General features: G+C 45.0%; 1 long non-coding RNA gene across 1 annotated transcript in view; it reads right to left on the reverse strand.

Moving 5' to 3' along the window:
- Nucleotides 1-6,984: 6,984 nt before the first annotated feature.
- LOC132243301 (uncharacterized) overlaps nt 6,985-17,818 on the reverse strand; it is a 31,000-nt gene continuing 20,166 nt past the window's right edge. The window contains exon 3 of the long non-coding RNA XR_002088406.2: nt 6,985-16,994. This is a non-coding gene — a long non-coding RNA (uncharacterized LOC132243301). The remainder of the gene's footprint in view (nt 16,995-17,818) is intronic.

Here is a 17,818-nt window from a genome sequence, read left to right on the forward strand (position 1 = left end):
AGACTGGGGCAGGCAAAGAGACACTCTAGCCTCGGGGCTGGAGACCCTCTGAGCCCCACGCCCCTTGGGCAAGCCTGAAGATGGCCCTCTGGTCATGCCACCAGTGGGTATCTACATGTGCACTACTGCACAGTAACTACTGCACGATTAATTTGCTACCTTAATTTGAAGGTAGCAAACTAACCACACAGTAGACTAACTTACTGCACAGTGGGCACGTCTACATGAGTAGACTTGCTAAAGCAAGCACTAAATGACTGTGCAGTAACAATTGCGCAGTCAGGCACACATGTAGACATGCCAACTAAGTGTCTGCATGTATAGATGATGACACCCTACTGTGCAGTAAATTAGTCTACTACACAGTAAATCATCTCCTGTAGATAGGGAATATCAGAAGGCAGTTAAGAGGAGGTGTCATACTTTAGCAGAGCACTGTATGAAGGGTACAGGGGGTGACGGTGCCAAGCAGAAGACCAGCATAGATACACTAAAGCAGTGTTTCCCAAAGTTTGAGGCAAAACGTTTCTGGGAGAGCATGGCACTTGGCAGCACTGGTGGTGGGAGTCAATGGTGGCAGGAGGCATAAAAGAGGGGCTGATCTGAAACAAGTGAAATGCTGCACCAAGGGTAGCTGCCATGTAACTCTAGGTATAGATAGAGAAGGAGATGGTTTGAAAGCAGTTGAGGATGGGTACACAGAAAAGTCTGCATGCCTCCCAAGTCAGAGTCAGACTTACATTTGGGAACATGATAAAGACAAAAGATAGTCCAAGAGTCCATGCAAAGAGAAAAGGGAGAAGCATCATATTAACAATGACCAGTGACCAACAATGATTCCCTTTTTACAAGGGAATCAAAGTGTGAAGTGAGGATTTTGCCTGCAAGTCAGTCTGATCCAGAACAATGGAAAGCATTTAGTAACACAAGCAATGCACTGATGTCAAGTTGGAGGGAGTTCTTTCATGCACACCTCAATGGTGAGATGGGAAAAGGCAAGCATCAAAGGGCCTTTCCCCAGAGAACTGAGCCATTTGTGAAAGAGCCAAATGTTGGAGAGATACAAGAGGCAACCAGAATGTTCAGAGACAACACCGGCCCAGACACCGGCAGTGCTCCTGCTGAATTCGTTAGAACAGGAAAAAGCAAGCGAGGCCAAAGCCCTTATGAAAGCCTGAAAAAATTGCAAAGGATACCATAGGTCCAAACCAGAGACAAAATGGAGTACAAGAGTGACTGTGGCATCTCCTCCCTCTTTAAGGGCCATAAAGTTAGAAATCAGGATCAGGCCTGTCTTTCTAATGGTCAGAAACCATCGGGAGCAAGACCAATAGGCAACAACAGATACCAAGTCAAGAACAGAAAACTAGTTACTGCAGTCAGACCCTGCTCTGGGAGCCAGAAGTCAGGAAGTTCAATGTAGAAACCAGGCATAAAAAGCAGGAAGCTGGGCTGGGGTCACTAGAAGCCAGGAGTCAAGAGCCGAAATGAGGAGCCAGGAGCTGAGGACCAGATAAACCCAGGAGCCATGGTGGAAGCAAGGAGATGGGGCTTGAAAGCAGTCAGAGACAGGGGGGAACAGCTGCAGGCCTGTGAAGCATTGAGCAGTCAAAGTTCAACCAGGCATCCTGGGCTTCTCTAGGGTTCAACTACCTGCAGCCAACAAGACAATGAGATGCAGCTGGACCTGATCAGGAGACAGGCAGATCCTGACAGATCAGCCCTAACACCTAAGAATCTATCTTTGAAGCTTTTGTACACATTTACCTGTCGCACAGGGGAGGAGATTATCTTGCTGTTTTTGAATGAGAGAACCAGAGCCCATTTCCTTGCTCCTAGTGCCAAAGCTCTCTGGCACCCCCAAGTGAAAACCCACTTTAACCTTCTCCCAGGACTACACCCATACACAATGTTTTGGCTGGCTTGAAATGTCCTCATCTGTGTATGCTTGCACACTGTCTCTGCCTCTCCCCCGGTCTATCTATCATCCACCCACACGTACCCCTTCTCATACAATAGCCAGTCAAAGTCCATCTGCCTAGCATTCAAATTCCCAAGCAGCCTTCCATTTGCCTTTCTGTTAAGCAGCAGCGTGACTGAGTCTTACAGCTGTATTAAAGGAAGAGCAATGAGTAAACCTCCCAGTATCAACAAGGCTTAACCCAAGCTACAATGGTATTTATGCAAATATAGAGTTCATTTCACACTGTAATAGTCCCATCCTGCATGGGTCTCATATGGCTTAGCAAGTGTACTTGCTCACTGTAACCTGTCCTTTCAGAAAAAGTATGAATTTTTTCCTATTTCCTGAAGCCACAAACTCACCTGGTGGTCTCATAAATGTTCTGCTTAGGCCTCCCAAATGTATAGGGGGTGTGCAGGGGGTGCATTGCGTGACTGTGCTAGTCCTTCATTCATGTTTCTTCCTGATTTACTCTTTACGTTAGTCATCTGCATGAGAGCACAGTTCTTGTTCCTTGGCTTAGGGCCAGATTCTGATGCCCTTTGTCACTGCAAGTGCCTCACTGTACAAATATTCCTTTGGACTCACTAAGACCCTGGGGTTCGTTTGCAGAGCAGGCCATTGCAAAACCATTTATTTGCTTGTATATGTAATATACTTGATATGAGGACAAACAACACAGTACACAATGCAATTTCTCCAGCAGAGCTGGGCTGTATACAGTTTCTCTCTCTATATTTGATTTCATTTTCCCTATTTGCTATACTTCCAATCTTGATATTTCTGGTAAACTGTGGTAACCTATGCTCAGTGTTCTTACTCAATCATTTAAATACTTGACAGTAAAAATCTTAAAGTTGATATCTGATGGTTCACCAGTGTTCACCCAAATAAACTGCCGTGTACTATATGTATTGTTTAAAGATGATTATTTATCCAACCAGATGCTTTACCCCATCATCACAGTTTATAATTAATTTTTGTCTTGAAACTTTATGAAGTACTTTTTGAAGTTCTTGGCATAAAATTTCTACTATATTTTATTTTGCTAACATACCTGTAACCACTTTGAAACACTGTAGCAAATTAGTTAAGCAAGACTTCCTTTTCATAATTCCACATTCTGTCTTTCATCATTAGCGGTGGTGTACTTCAAAGCCTATTTACCAAGCACTCTCTCAAACAGATTACTGCGTCTGTCAGAAATAACAAACTATTCCACCTAAATGCATATTTATGTTGCTTCTTTGACACTGAGAGACATATTTTCTTTAGGAAAGATTCTGTTATTAAATCTCACCGGATTGCCTCACCTCTGCTTATTCACTGCTGACTTGTCTATAATTGCTAGCAATGTCTCTTGTGTTTTCAGAGCTGGCAGGCAAATTAAACCAGATCTGCTGCTGTACCAAACACTTGTTGCTTCTGTAATCATGCCCCCTGGGCAAGTTGCTGAAATAACCTGGCTTTGCGTAGGCAGGCAGGGCACTCCTATGCAACCAAGAACTATGGCTATTACAAATGCTGGAGCATGAGGTTCTAGTACCTGATGGGTTACTAGACGTACACTGGCAAAATGCCTCAAGCTACTATATCATATCCAAGGCAGCAATGGCAGAGATCATTCATCTCCTGAAGACTTGGACCCCTGCTGGAGCAGAAGGAAAAAACAAGAAGCAGATCCCTCTCACCGTATTCATCTCATTTCAGTATAAATGTTGTATTTTAATATTACATTTCCTTTTATTTTTCTTGTGCTTCTCATACTAGTTGTCTTTGAAGTTACCAGGTAGGAAAAGACAACAACAACAACAAAGAAAAGATGAAAGGCTACTTTTAACGTAGATTTAATTCTTCGCCAACATAATTTAACAGCTACTGTAAAATCTTGTGATTCTGAATTTTTTTTCTCAGATAAATCCGAAACAATTATCCTCAGGAAAAAAAACATCTTCAGTTCGAGATGTATTTTTGTTCTAACAGAAGCAATATATTGAGGAAAGCAGCAAAACTAATTTTTTCACATGTTGCGTAATAAAGCTATACAGAGATCTGAAGCAGATTAAAAGCAATTTGAGCTGCAATGCATGGAGAATAACTGGAATCTTATTTTCCGGAAGCTTACATGTTCAGTTAACAAGATACTCTGAAATTACTTTCACACTTGGGACACAAATGAAGCTTTCTGATTAGCTTTTCATGGCCTGTTCTGCGTATACATTTTACTCAGTGTGTAATTTATACTCAGCCAAGTCACTGTAATTAATTACCATTGTTTTTAATGGAAGGGGCACCGGACCATACTATCCAATAAATTAGAGGTCTGCTGTCATCTTTTTGTTATGTATAAAGGCAAATACAGAACACAAACGAGGTACACTAAACGTTATTTTGGGCAATTACTGCAATTCTTGGATGTCCGGTGGTGTTTGGACTTCACCTCTGGGCTTCATTGTGCTAGCTGAAATGTATTATAACCCAGCTGATATAAGCAGCTGGCTGTGCCTTGCTCAGCTGAATGGAAGGATTCCTTCAGTTGATTTCTAGGTTGTGGCTTCTGAAGTAGCATCATATTCACAGCAATGCTTCCTACATTAAAAGAGCCTGGATCACAAAGAGCTTATGAGCTCTTGGTCTGAAAGGTGGAGCATAGTAAACTTTCCATGTATAGAGGGACAAATGTGGTATGTGCTTTTCATCTGGAACTCATGGCTATGGCTTGGGACGAACACGTAAGAGATAGTCCCAGATACTCCACATACCTCTGGCACTGGAAGTGGTCAACACCATTTCTGGTTCCCGTGAGGGTAGCTGCTATAAGTGTGGCTCCGTGGCTGGGCTAATGTGCTCTGACTCTCAGCAGAAGTAGCCTGCCTCTATCTTCTAAACAGGAAGTGTTGTTGTCACATTCACATGGCAATAGGCACCATTGTGTAGCATTTATGAGTTAAGGTCCTTCGTTTGGGTTCCCTGAGAACATCCTTAAATCAATTTGTTGTAGGCTCCCAGTCCCTCAATTAAGATGAGTCCATTAGGAGTTTGTAAGACAACTACTTCACATCAATACATCCCAGGTTCCTGGGGTAATCTATCCTGATCAGTCCATTAAAGGTCCATTAGACAAGCCATCAAAATCAGTTCATCCCAGTTTCTTAGTCAGTCAAACAGAATCAGCACACAAAGGGTCTGTCAAAACGATCCCACCCTTCCCCGCCCTCCCCCCATTAAATCAATTCATGCCTAGTTCCTGGGTCAATCAACTCAATATCAATTTTACTGGGGTTCCTACCCTGCTCTAGCTCTACAGGGTCAGGATCTACTTGCTTTCATGGGGAGAGGAGCTTTCCCTCCTGCCACCTTCCCCGTGTTCTCAAGTGAGGGACCCAATCCCACAAAACAGAGGGACAAAACCCAAGAAAAAGAGCGAACTCAAAAGGAGCAGTGCCCCTTTAAGACTCACAGTCCAGGATACTGTCTCTGCTGCTCTAGTCTCCTCCAGGCTATCCTGGACCCATTCCCTGGTGCGGCGTGGCACATCCCAGGTTCTCTTGGTGGCCCTCCAACCACCTTGGCCTGTGGGTCCACTTGCTTTCCCCACAGTTGCCCATGGGACACTGTCGGTGGGGAAGACCTCTGGCATCTCTGTCTTCCACCTGCTGTGGTCCTCTCCCAGCTGCCCCTCCCTGGGGCTGGAAATACCCATCCTTGTGCTCCTTCCACCAATCCAGAGGGAGCGCATGCTGCGAAAATGCAGTGGCTTGCTCCATGCTCTGGCTGGGCTCCTCCCCATACCTGTGATAAGTGTTTTCTGCTCATAGTTCCCAGGGCTTTTCTTCTGCCTTGCTCTCTTCCCTTCACGCCATGGAACAGACCAGTTTACTGCACAGTAAGCATCTGCACATGTAGACGGTGATGCTTACTGCACAGTAAATTTGGTCTACTGCGCTGTAAACATCTTGTGTAGATGTTCCTTAGTAACAGCCTAAGAGTTCATGCCCACTTCAGAAGGGCAGGTTTTTCTCCTCTTTTGAAACAGTTAAAAGTTATCTCTTTCTTCAGCCAGAGAGTTAATTGTAAAGTATTTTGCTAGAATAACATAACATAACCTTTTGTAGAAGGACATTGGCTGCTGTGGTTCCCCTGCTTTACCTGTGGCTGGTAAGGGTGTTATGTCATGTGTTGTGTCAGGGTTTGTAGTAGTCTTACCAAGAGCGTAGATTATGGATTGTAGAGGATGGTTTGGATAGGGATGATCCTGCCCAGGCACAGAGTTGGACTAGATGACCTCTGGAGGTCCCTTCCAGCCCTACTTCTCTGTGATTTCTATAACATCCCAGACTCCATGATTTCTTTTTTTCAAGGTCATACAGGTAGCAAGAGATTTCCTGCTTAGAAAGGAGCAATAACTTTTATAGAGCTTCAAGGAAAAGGAAGCAACTGCATTGCAGGAACACCATGTGGCAATGTGTGTTTTGGAGCATGGTTGCCTGGTATCCTGCTGTTGTTACTTTACTGAGGAACAGCAGCAAGCAGAAAAGGGATAGAGATTCTATCTGTGCTGTTTCAAGGACATGCTTGAATTTCCATAATCCTTGAGAGATGCTGGGGTGAGTACATATGATGTAGCAGAATCACAGACAGGGAGAAAGGGAAACTGAAGTTCCTTCTATCAGGGGGACAGCTGCATAAACAGATGCAATATCTAGGTTTCACATCCTACCCCAAGTGAATGATAATGCTTCTTGATTAAACTAAAGGAATTCATTCATATCAACTATAGTAGCAATTAGTGACAATGGTTAGGCAGCTGGTGTGCTGCGACCACTGCTTATTAAGCTAAACATAATTATCTTACTACTACCTTGGGCTTCTGTCTGTCTGTTTTTTAGGATTCATCTGTTGTCTCCTGGCTCACAGTTAAATTGCTGCCTCTTTGGGGCAGGGACTATCTTTTCATTATGTGCATGTACAACTGGGGCTTCCCCACACTATTGAATACAGGCAAATACAGAAGCAGTAAATAAGGGAAAACAGGTTATTTATGTTTCCCTTGAATGCCAATTACTGCTTAGAAGGCATTAATGTTAATGAGACAGAGTCTGTAATACAGAAACATGTTTAACCATGAGAGAGCTGCAAACTCATTTGCTCCAGGCATAGCCTTGACAATTCATAAGATAAGGAGTGCCTCTCACCACATAGTCATTATGATGGTTATTACTGCTACTTGTTGCTGTTTGCAGAACTCTGACATCCATGCAGCATGCGGGGTGAAACCCTGGCCATGTTGCATTCAATGGGAGTTTTGTCACTTTGGCGGGGCCAAGATTTCACCCATTAAGTCCTTAAAGATCAATGTGTGCTTAGCTATGTTGGTACAAATCCAGAGGCTCAGACTTCAGTGAAGGAGGGTGGAGGAGGACACCAGGGAGACTCGGAGTTCCTTCATTCTCTGGCCCAGGGCTGACCAAAATCTGATTAGCCAAGCTCGGTAGCTCTTGAACATTTAGACTTGAATTCCTTAGGCTCAGGGCACACCTTAGAAAATGGCAGCTCTTAGTTTTCACTCACTTTTTGACTCCAGAAAAAATAAAAAAAACAAGTCTGTCTGTCTTTCTTTTGCAAAAAACTCAGATAGATCACAACAGGGCAGAATGTTTTTAACACTATGAATTCCTATCTAAAATCTCTGAGTTTATCTTATGAATCCTGTTTGCACACCTAATTGTGCTAACCTTGCATGGCACCCTGCTGCACCCTTGAAAGGATCTCAAGCCACCCTGGGGTGGTGTGGCACCCTCTGCTTGAGAATCACTGGCTTAGAGATTCAAGGAGCCAAAACCAGCTCCTTAAAGACTACTCTGCCACCTGCTCCAGGAGCTCCTCTAATTTATCCCAGCTGGCTGCAGGTCCCAAGGCCAAGAGGGTCTGTCAGAGCAGTTCCACTCTCGCATCCTCTGTGTCAGGAAAAGGGTGGTGGGTGTGGGAAGTGGGCAGGGAAGAAGCTAGCATAGTGACCTCTTGATGGGATAAAAAAGGGCCAGCAGGAACAGGGTGGAGTTGAGCCAGAGAAGCTGGCCCAAAGTGACTTCCCTACCATAAATGCAGTTAATCCAGATTCATATTGATCTAAAGGCATTAAATAACTATGAGACTTCAGTGCAATGCACTGCAGTTGTTGGGATGGAAGGGATTAATCTCCTAGATTCTCCTGCTTAAACAGAAGTGTTTTTCAGATATTTATGCCAATACTTTTAAAAGTGGAAGCTGCTTTTAAGATCCTGGACTTAAGCCTGCATCTCTAGTTAATGTTTGTCTGTAACCAGATACATTGGCAATGTCAACTCTTTATTTTATCTGATAAGCTGGAACCAGCTTGCAGGCAGATGGTTTGTTCCACTGATCAATGCTTGCTCAGGCCATAAGCTCTCCAAGGCAGGGATGTGCTTTCTGTTTCGGGCTGGCTCAGCACGGAACACAATGGCCTCTTGATTCATGACAGGAGCTCACGGGCACTAGAATCATTTATTCCTAGGCTCAAAAGCTCTCACTAGCCATCTAGTCCAGCCCCCTGGATTCAGTATTCCTAAATCATCCAAGACAGATGCTTACCCAGCCTTTTTCTGAAAACCTCTACTACTGTCGTACAAATAATAACAAAATGTAATATCCTACTTCCATGTTTTTAAAGCTGATGTAAGCTCCTCTGACTTCCCCCAATGTTGTCTTTGTGAACATGTCTGTTCCAAGCAAAACAGCTCTTAAAAGGCCATGATATCCTATGGAATATATCCAATCCACTCAAAGCAGCCAGCTCATTTTGAATTTATACTGAAAGCGTATTTTGGAAAAAAAAAAATTGGAGCGCCCTCTTGTGACCTAGAATAAAAACCCAGGTTTGGTCAGTATGGTATTCTACACAGAAAAATAATCATTCATTTCCTTGAGAGTTGCCAAGCACCATTTTCTGCATGTTGCCTCCCCACCTAATATCCATTCCTGGGAGGAAAAGCTGAAAAGGATACCAAACTAGGTAGCCAGTTGTTTCTGCATGGCAAAGACAGAGCACACATCCGTGTTCCATCCACTTAGGACAGTCTTCCAGATTCCTCTTCCAGTCTACACAGCTTCCACCACTGAGGGAGGCAACCATGGATCTTTTCTGCTGGTGAACTTGCAGGGCATGACACAATACTGAAGTGTAACTGGTGTGAGAAGATGTGAAAACATTTCTACTTAACCATCATGGTGGTAAGGACTCTAGAGTATACCCTGACAGACATCTAGGCATCCTGATCTCACTGTCCATACACCAGCAAACGTCCCATTAGACTTACAGGCCAAGTACAAACACTCAACAAGCCTGAGGCTGAATTGATTCAGTCTTTGCAGGTTAGTCTAAGCTGCAAAGATTGAACCAATAAGTAAACGAACAGACATTCAGTTTTGATTAAGGAAATCCAGCCACATGCCTGCAGTGGCTCAAGCCAGAAGTCAGGGGGCACTGCAGCACAGCTCTCTGTCACATAGTCAGCATAGCCTATGTGTTCGCTTCCTCTTTCTGTGGCCCCTGAGGTCTCTGGGATTGCAGTTCATAATCACAGCAGCAGGACTCTGTGGGGTTGCTACTTTCTCTTTCTGCTTCCAGGTATCTATGGGATTTGTAGTCCACAGCTTCAGCCAGCAGGGCAGGGCAGGTTTGTACTTGGGGGAAGGGGAGTTTAATCCCCTTCCCAGGCCCCAGCCCCCAGCCAGGGTTTGCCTGGTCGGGGAGCTGTGAACCAGCCAGTGAGGCCAGTGAGCCAGCCCTAGGGAGCAGAGGGATGGGGCCAGCCCTGCTCTCTGGAGCAGACAGCCCAGCCCAGCCCAGGGCTGCAAAATGCTGAGATGCTGAGAGACTCTGATTTAACTGGAACCAGGAAGGGATCTGGAACAGAAGTTTCATAAACCTGTTTGACCTAAATCAGCTAAGTCTGATACTACATTCAACTAGGTTTATTTTAAACCAGTTTCAGCCATTTTGAAACTGGTTTATGTGCATTGAGCTTTGGTTCTGTTACAGGTTTAAACCAGTTTCTGGTGACTTACACTGGTTTATGTGTAACTTCTGTCCCTAGCCACAATGCTTTTTATCTTTCTTTTACTTCCTTTTTATTACTGGGTATATTTGCTTAGTAACCGGATCTTTGCTTTTTAACTTTATTTTGACTCTGCTGGCCTGACTTGAACTCATACTCCTCTGTGACAAAACCTCTCCCTTGGAAACCAGAGAGCAGGTCATATACCCCAAGTTCTTGACAGTTCTATCTGTAAAACATCAGCTACTCTTTAAAATAAACTGAGATGCAGCAAGTGCAGCTTGTGATCTGCATATTCATCATATTTCCTCTGCAGTCCTTAGTAGCAGGGCTCCTATAGTGACCCTGGCAGAAATGAAAGTTGTTTGACCAGAGTCCCAGTGGGAGTGTCACTCGTGGTAGAAACACATGCTAACCGCCCTGTGCATAAAGAGAGAGAAAAATCAGAAGGCAGACATTCAGTCATTCTCTAACTCTACAGGGGAGCATCTATCTCAGGATATCCCCTAATTTTCCTTTGTGATATCAGCAATTCTTTAAATTCAGCTTATTTCCATACTGTAATGGGACTCAGGAATAGCTGCTAAGTGGAATATAGAAATCACCAGCACAAATCCAATTTGTTTACTGGCCTTCTGGATGGAAATCCATTTACTGGAATAAGTGAAGTGAGGAAATGAAGGACTGAGCAAATCAAGTTGAGTCCTCACCTGACTACCCTCAATCCACATGCAGGTTGGAGGGGCATTGCTGCTGATTGGATGATACAGGCAAATAAAATGGGTGGCTTGACTGTGAATGCATCCCTGATGTGTGTGCTTGGATGGGGCAGAGAAAGGTGAAGATCATTAATAGTAAATGACAATGTTATGTTTATTATGGTAATATCTAAGTGTGAGCCAAGAATGGGATTCCATAGTGCTGCAATCTGTGCAACTAGAAGAATTTCCTTGCCCTAAACTACTTACAAAATGAATAAATAAGACAGACATAATAGTACAGTTTCCAAAAAAGGATGGGTAAGGCTAAATTAATATGAAGTATATTCAGTGAAGTTTAAATATATACTAGATTTTAGACCAAAATATGGAGAGCAGTTTGGAAAATGTTGATGCACTGGAATGATCCCATATTTACTTACATATTCCCCTCATGGCATTTTGTGTTGTTATGACTTACTAAACTGTCAGGCTCAATCTCTTCATGCTTTTAGATCTCAGTGTTGCCCACAGAGTTCAGTTTTGTACATTTGGCCAAGGAGAGCAACAGGGAATGGTTTGAGGAGTCTCTCTAATTCCACAACAAAAGCCATGGAAATTGGCTTACAACACTTACACTGGTCTACAACCCATTTAGGCAAGTTCACATCAAAGGAGTATATGTTTGTATAAATTCCAGAAGTGAAAGCCTTGTGTGGACTGATACTTTTTAGAAAAGTTGTGACTATGATAAACACATTTAGCAATAAGCTGTTTTATCAATAACTACACCTGCCTGATATTGCACCTATATCTAAAATGAGCCCTGTAGTCTGATCTTCCATTTTCAGGGACCTACAACTACTAATGTGAATAAGTGGAAGCTTCCATGTGCTCATATCCTTTGAAAATTAAGCCCTGTAGGTCCTGATCTGATCATATATGTAGAAGTGTGTGGACAGGCCCTTTGACTTCCAGTAGAGATCTACCCATGCAAGGTACCCTGCAGGAATGGGACCCAGGGACAGATCCAGAGGGGGTGCAGTGGTGCGGCTGCACCCCCCTTTCAGGCTGAACTGTGCTGCTGGAGCTTCAGGTGACTTTAAAAAAGTCCCCAAAGTCGAGGAGGATTTTCCCTTCCCCTTCACGCTCACAGACATGTCTTTTCCCATTCTGCTGCCCCCCGCCTGTCATGGCTGCTTTCCCTGTTGCTCCAGGGGTGAGGCAATGATCAGAGCTGCTCCTGCCTACTCCAGCTGGGTGGCAAAGGGGCTGGGCTCACCTAGGGCAGGGACAGCAGCAGTGGCTTCCTGCACGCATTCCTGAGGGGGACTGAGAAGTGTGGGGAAACCCATCATCTCCCTACTGCTGCTGTTCCCAGCTGAGCCCAACCCTCACGCAGCCCAACTCGAGTGGGCAGGAGCAGTTCTGAAGCTTCCTGTGACCCTGGGACAGCAGGAAAAGCAGCAGTGACTGGAGGAGGAAGAGAGGGGAGGAGATGGGAGTGGAGTGGATGTGCCTCTGAGCACAGAAGGGAAAGGGGGTAGGTAGGCTTACCTGCTTTGGGAACGTTAAAAGTCCCCAGATGCTCCTGCCACAGGTTCTGCCTGCGCTGGTGAGTTGGAGGGGAGGAGGCCGAGAGCAGGGATGGCTGCTTCCTGCATCCCATTTTGCTAAATCCTAGATCTGCCCCAATGGGGTCTACATACTGATTAATGTGTCTAGCTTCATTTTCCCAAGTATGGAAATTGGATATGTGCTGATATATTTTCCCTCTGAAAATTACTAATAAAAAAATCAGTTAAAAAGGAGTAACAGGAAATGGTAATTCCAGGTCATAAATTACCACTGGTGTTCTCTTTTAGGTACCCTGAAATGTTACAAAGGAACAGATGTTCCCAACCATTCTATGGTATTTCTTACCTCAAAGGCCTTTCTCAAGTTCAGACCTACCCTGAACCTTTCCTCTTATCACTTCTTCTTCCACTCTCCCGGTGACTCCAGACCTGATGCCCCATTTGTGTCTTTCTCCCTCACCAGCCCATCATTCACCTGTGCAAAGGACTACTTCATCTGTACTCCTCCTCCCGGCTTGGTTTGCCAAGCTACAATATCCTTGTTATTCATATCTAGCATACACACCTATGGCAGAGAATGGGTGCAGTGGTACTCTGAACTGAAACATCCAGGCCCACTGAAGTCAATAGGAGTTTTGCCATGAAGTACAATGGAGTCAGGGCTTTGGTCCCTGTTTTTTTTGTAACTGTCTCCTCTGTTCCCACTTGTTCGTCTCATTCCCTCATCATATCTTATAATTTAGGTTATAAATTCTTTGGGGAAAGCACTGTTTTTAACTTTCTGTTTGCCTAGCACAGGGGGATCCTAGTGAAACCAAAGGCCTTGGGTACAACATAAGTGTTAAACAGAACAGAGAAATATTGTATGTCTGCAATGGTTTCAAGATGTAAAATTTTGTAGCAAGAGTTAAAGAAACCAACCTACTGACATCAATGGAAATAGTAAGTTAATACATGCTTGGTAACTCCAGAGTATTATGATTACCACTCCTCTTCTGCCTGGCTCCCTTCCTCCTTTAGCTGTTGATCATAGGTCTGGATTCCAGTAGGACACTGAAGTCTCCAGAATGTAGTTGGGTACTCTCAAATACAAATAAAAAGCAGTAAAAAAAAATCTAATCAAAACATCTGCCCCAGATTGCTGCCATCCCCTGCACTAGGACATGGACATTAAATAACTCACAGCTACTCCTTGGTTATTGTTTCTGCTGAAGACAAAGAGGAGAGAAAGGCAGACTGCAAGTGTGTGGTATTTCATTTAACAGCACATTCTGAGTTTGAAATCCACAAGATCAGCCAAGCCACAAGCCAGCATTCATTCCCCTGATAAAAGAATTCAATTGAGAGTGGGATCCGGGTTGTTTGGTCCCTGAAACATTAGAGATGTGAACTGTTGCTCTGTCTGGCAAATACTGGGCTACTGACAATCAAGAGCTATTCACTAGCTAGTGGGTAGCATAAGTGTCACACTCCCTCCATTATGTCTGAGCCACACAGAATTCTGAGTCAGGGAAGTGTTATCTGTAGAAGTTGGTGCAAGGAGAGGGGTTTCATTGGCTGAAGGACTTGTAACCTGCCATAGCTCAGCATCCTGGAAGCACTGGGGTTACAGCCAGCTCCCATTGAAAGCAATGGGGGTGTTGCCACTGGCTTCAGTGGGAGCAGAGTTCTGTGTCAAGCTGCCGAGCGTGCTCCCCCACCCCTGAGCTGGTGTAGAACAGCCAAACTTTTAGCTCTTTCTAACTCTACTGGAGCCATCCAAATGACTCACTGGTTTCAGTGAGTGCTGGATCCTTCCCCATTATTCCAACTGCCCTTGATCATCAGTGCCTCATCGGCCTTGCTGAAAGCACTGGGTGCATTCACGTTCTCATTGATGCGGCCAGTTTCACAGTAGCAGTGTGGGAGGTAAGCATAGCACTGTGGCGTGAGGTCTGTGTTCTCCTAGCAGCTAATATAGAGCTGGTTGTAGTTTAGGAGGGATCCATTGCAGAGAGCAAAACAAAGCAACAGAGCCAAGCCTTTCTTTTCACTAGTATTTTACCTCCTCCTCTTCTCTAGGCTTTTCCTTCTTATTGAAGTAACTTCCCTCTCCCTGCCCACTTTTAGCTTTGCACCTCAACTCCCCTCTCACCCTCAACCCCTTGGGGAAGGGAGGAGAGGAGGTCAAGGAGGGACTCCAGTCTGTTGATAGAGGAGGGAGGGAGCTATCTGAGATTGAGGGGAAGGGAATTAAGAGAAGATGAAGACAGGAAGGAGTGCCAGAGCAAGCAGGAGTCCAAGAGAGGGAGAGAAGATGCAGAAAGAAGGGAAAGGAGAAGCAATGGCAGAAGAGAAGTGGAAGGATTCAGAAGTGGGTGGGAGAAGAAAGGGAGAAAATCCCATGCCATATGGGCACTGAAATCTATTGACTTCTGGGACCTCTGTAGCAGTCTGCTTGTCTGGGTCACAATGCAGGCCTGGGGCCACAGCAAACCTCCACCTTTACTTCTAAACCCTCTGCCTTCTCTTCTGCTGCTAGCAGATGTTCATCCCTGTTGTCTCTAGTCCCTGGCCAGGGATGTCAAGTTGGTCTGCTTTTTACAGTACGAATGACTGATGCATTTTGAGTGATTCAGAAATGGAACAAATCATCCCCTACTGAATCACTGAGCCCAACTCTGTCCTAGGTGTGGCCTCCCCCTGGCTTTGCAGCTGTCTTAACACAGAAAGGATGTTGTTTATTTCCATTCACTTGTCTAAACCACTTGCAACAGCATAACAGTGTATCTTCACACTTGTGGGACAAACCTCATCCCTTACGAGTGATACGGCACAGCTAGGGTGTAGGTGGACACTGAGGATGAGGAGTGGGGTGGTCCCCCCATTTTATGGCTGAGTTACTGTGTGCCTCTGCCAGACCTGCCTGTGCTGGGAGCTGTCAGCCACAATTAGCTCATCTGGTTGTTGCCCCTGGGTGTGTAACACAGACTCCTTCCAGTCACTCTTTCCAGCATCTCTCTTGCTCATTTTTCTAAGGCCCTCTGGCACTCTGCAGCCTTTCCTCTTGTTCCTTTCCAGTTATTTCTTAAGGCAGCCTGCCAGCTGCTCCTCTCCAAGTCCAGCTCAATTGCTTCTGTCATGCTCTACCCTCTTCTCTTGGCTTGATCTTTCAAGTCCTTGCAACACCAGAGCAATGAAAAATACATGAAGTGGGAACCTTTCTTCAGAGTTTGCAGTCCTCCTGCATATGGAAAACCATATCCAAAGAGATATGCCTGCACTGCTTCACTGAAGGAGCTCAGACACAAGGCAGGACTGCCTTCTCAAACAGAGATTTTCAGCTTAAATGTTTTCCCGAGCTGGCCATTCAGGGTACCTATTGCAAAATCAGCCAAGATATGAATTTTATAGGGCAGAAGGTCTTCTGGACTCCATCCCCCTGTGGACACTCTGATTCCACAAGTGTGCCTCTGTGCAGATTAGTTCAGTTCACTTTGGGAGTGGATTAAGCAAAATCACTTTTAATGTAGAATGAGAATGCCCATTTAGGGAGCTAGTGCAGAGTAATGACTACACAAGAGCTGGTCTGCCAAGCTATTTGGCCCATTTTCCTGTATAGACAAAACTCTTCTCCTGCCCTGCAGGGCTGCCTACTCCTTTCTCTTGTTCCCTCTTACCTCAGGAAGAGTCTTAAGCCATATAAACTGGTATTTAGTGGTCCTCTGGAGGAGGTTGTGAAGTCACCTGTGACTCCTAACCCACCTCTTTCCATCTACATCTCATGTTATGGTCTGTGCTGAAGCTGTCTGTGCTTCAGCATAAACACTCTGATCATGCCATGAGCTGTATCCTATGATGTCTGGTTCCATGTGAACCAGGACCCATCTAGGATTTGGCCCACAGCTAGCTCATCTGCCCTCTGCATCCCCAGGAATGGAAGGTCTGCCCAAACTTTATGTTCCTGATTTAAATTCATGGGACCCACCTGGTTTGGATATCAGACTATTGATGGGGGGCCTCCTCCTTCCCTCTGCTGTCTTATGTGGCAGAGGGGCAGCCAGGCTGCCAAGGAGCTGCCATTGGTCAGAGGTTTCAATTGCTGCTCAGAGGCCAGGTGAATGGATGGCACTGCTGGGCTTCAGGTGTCAACACCTGCTAACAGGGAACCCTGTCCCCAGAGTTGGCTTGTCTCTTTGCATCCTGGCATACCAGGGCATTCTGGGCTTCAGGAGCCAGAGCTGTTTCTTTCACCAGCTCCATCCAGGCCATTGTGGCTATTTCTGGTGCTGTCAGTTCTTCCTCTTCTCAAAAGGACTGAGGTTGTCAGGGCACAGGAATGAACAAAGGAAGAGTTGACTTGATTAGGCAGATTCTTGGCTGTCACATGGGAGGCCTTGGACTCTGGCCTTGGACTCCAATTTATTTTTGACCAATTCACGCTGCCCCCCACACAGCACTCCTACTACTCCTCCTTGCACAACCTTCTCTCCACAGTCCTAGGGCACGGGTGTTACTGTCAGATTCTTGTTGGAGCCGAGACTGCAGCCAGGATGTAACTGGTGTCCCTGTTCATCAACCAGTGCCTCAAATTCTGCCTGTAGTGGTGTGCGTAGAGTTCCCTTTGGCTTGTAGCTTAGACTCAACACAGGAGCATGACAGGGGAGAAGCTTCTAAAAGAGCACGGCAGTTGGTGGGGCTAAAGAGACAGAAAAGCACATAGTCTGGAGTTAGACTTTAGTTCATAAGTGTGGCCTTACTAGCTGGCTCCTACCTGCTAGCTGGAAACCTGGGCCAAATTAATTAAAATTAAACCCCTCCTCTGACTTGCTAATGTCATTCCTGCTGAACCAAACAGTAGCTGATACTGGTGACATGAGCCTGAACGCTGAGGCAGAGCTGGTGAAAACATTATGGAGAGATGATGGAAGGAAGAACCGAGTTTAAGACACTTGGGCAACACAAGCGTTTAACCCATTTTCAGTTTGTTTTATTCTTTTTTACCTAATAGTACCACACCTCACAGCACCTATTCTGTAATTCATATCAGACAACAATGTAATTGTACATTAGATACCAAACCCAGATTTTGACTGGCCCTCATGTGTGTGGATAAAAATGCAAAGACACTGGGACTCCTTAATACTTCTACCATTTTCATGCAGAAATTAGGTGCAAATACAGTTTCCTCCAAGCTCAGAGACTACTCTGTCCTAGTGCCTTCAAGTTGCAAGACATCCAAAAGGGTGCACAGAAGATACGGGGAGATGGCAGAGCTGGATAGATGCAGGTAGGAGGGATAGTGAAACAAGTTTCTTTTCCTGCCAGCTGATTTAAATGTATTGGAGGACGAATTTGTTCGAACCAGATTTCCCCTGCCATAATATGGTTTCTCATTGCCCTTAACTAGTTTGTAGCAAAATTTAGCACAATTGTGGCCAGATTTGCAAAGCTGGAATGTCTCAGAAACATACCTTCCCTAGGGAGCTCTCCTGTTGAATCATGACCCAGCTTTGGCTGAAA

The sequence above is a fragment of the Alligator mississippiensis genome, chromosome 2 (assembly GCF_030867095.1).
Source record: "Alligator mississippiensis isolate rAllMis1 chromosome 2, rAllMis1, whole genome shotgun sequence".
Classification (NCBI taxonomy): Eukaryota; Metazoa; Chordata; order Crocodylia; family Alligatoridae; genus Alligator; species Alligator mississippiensis.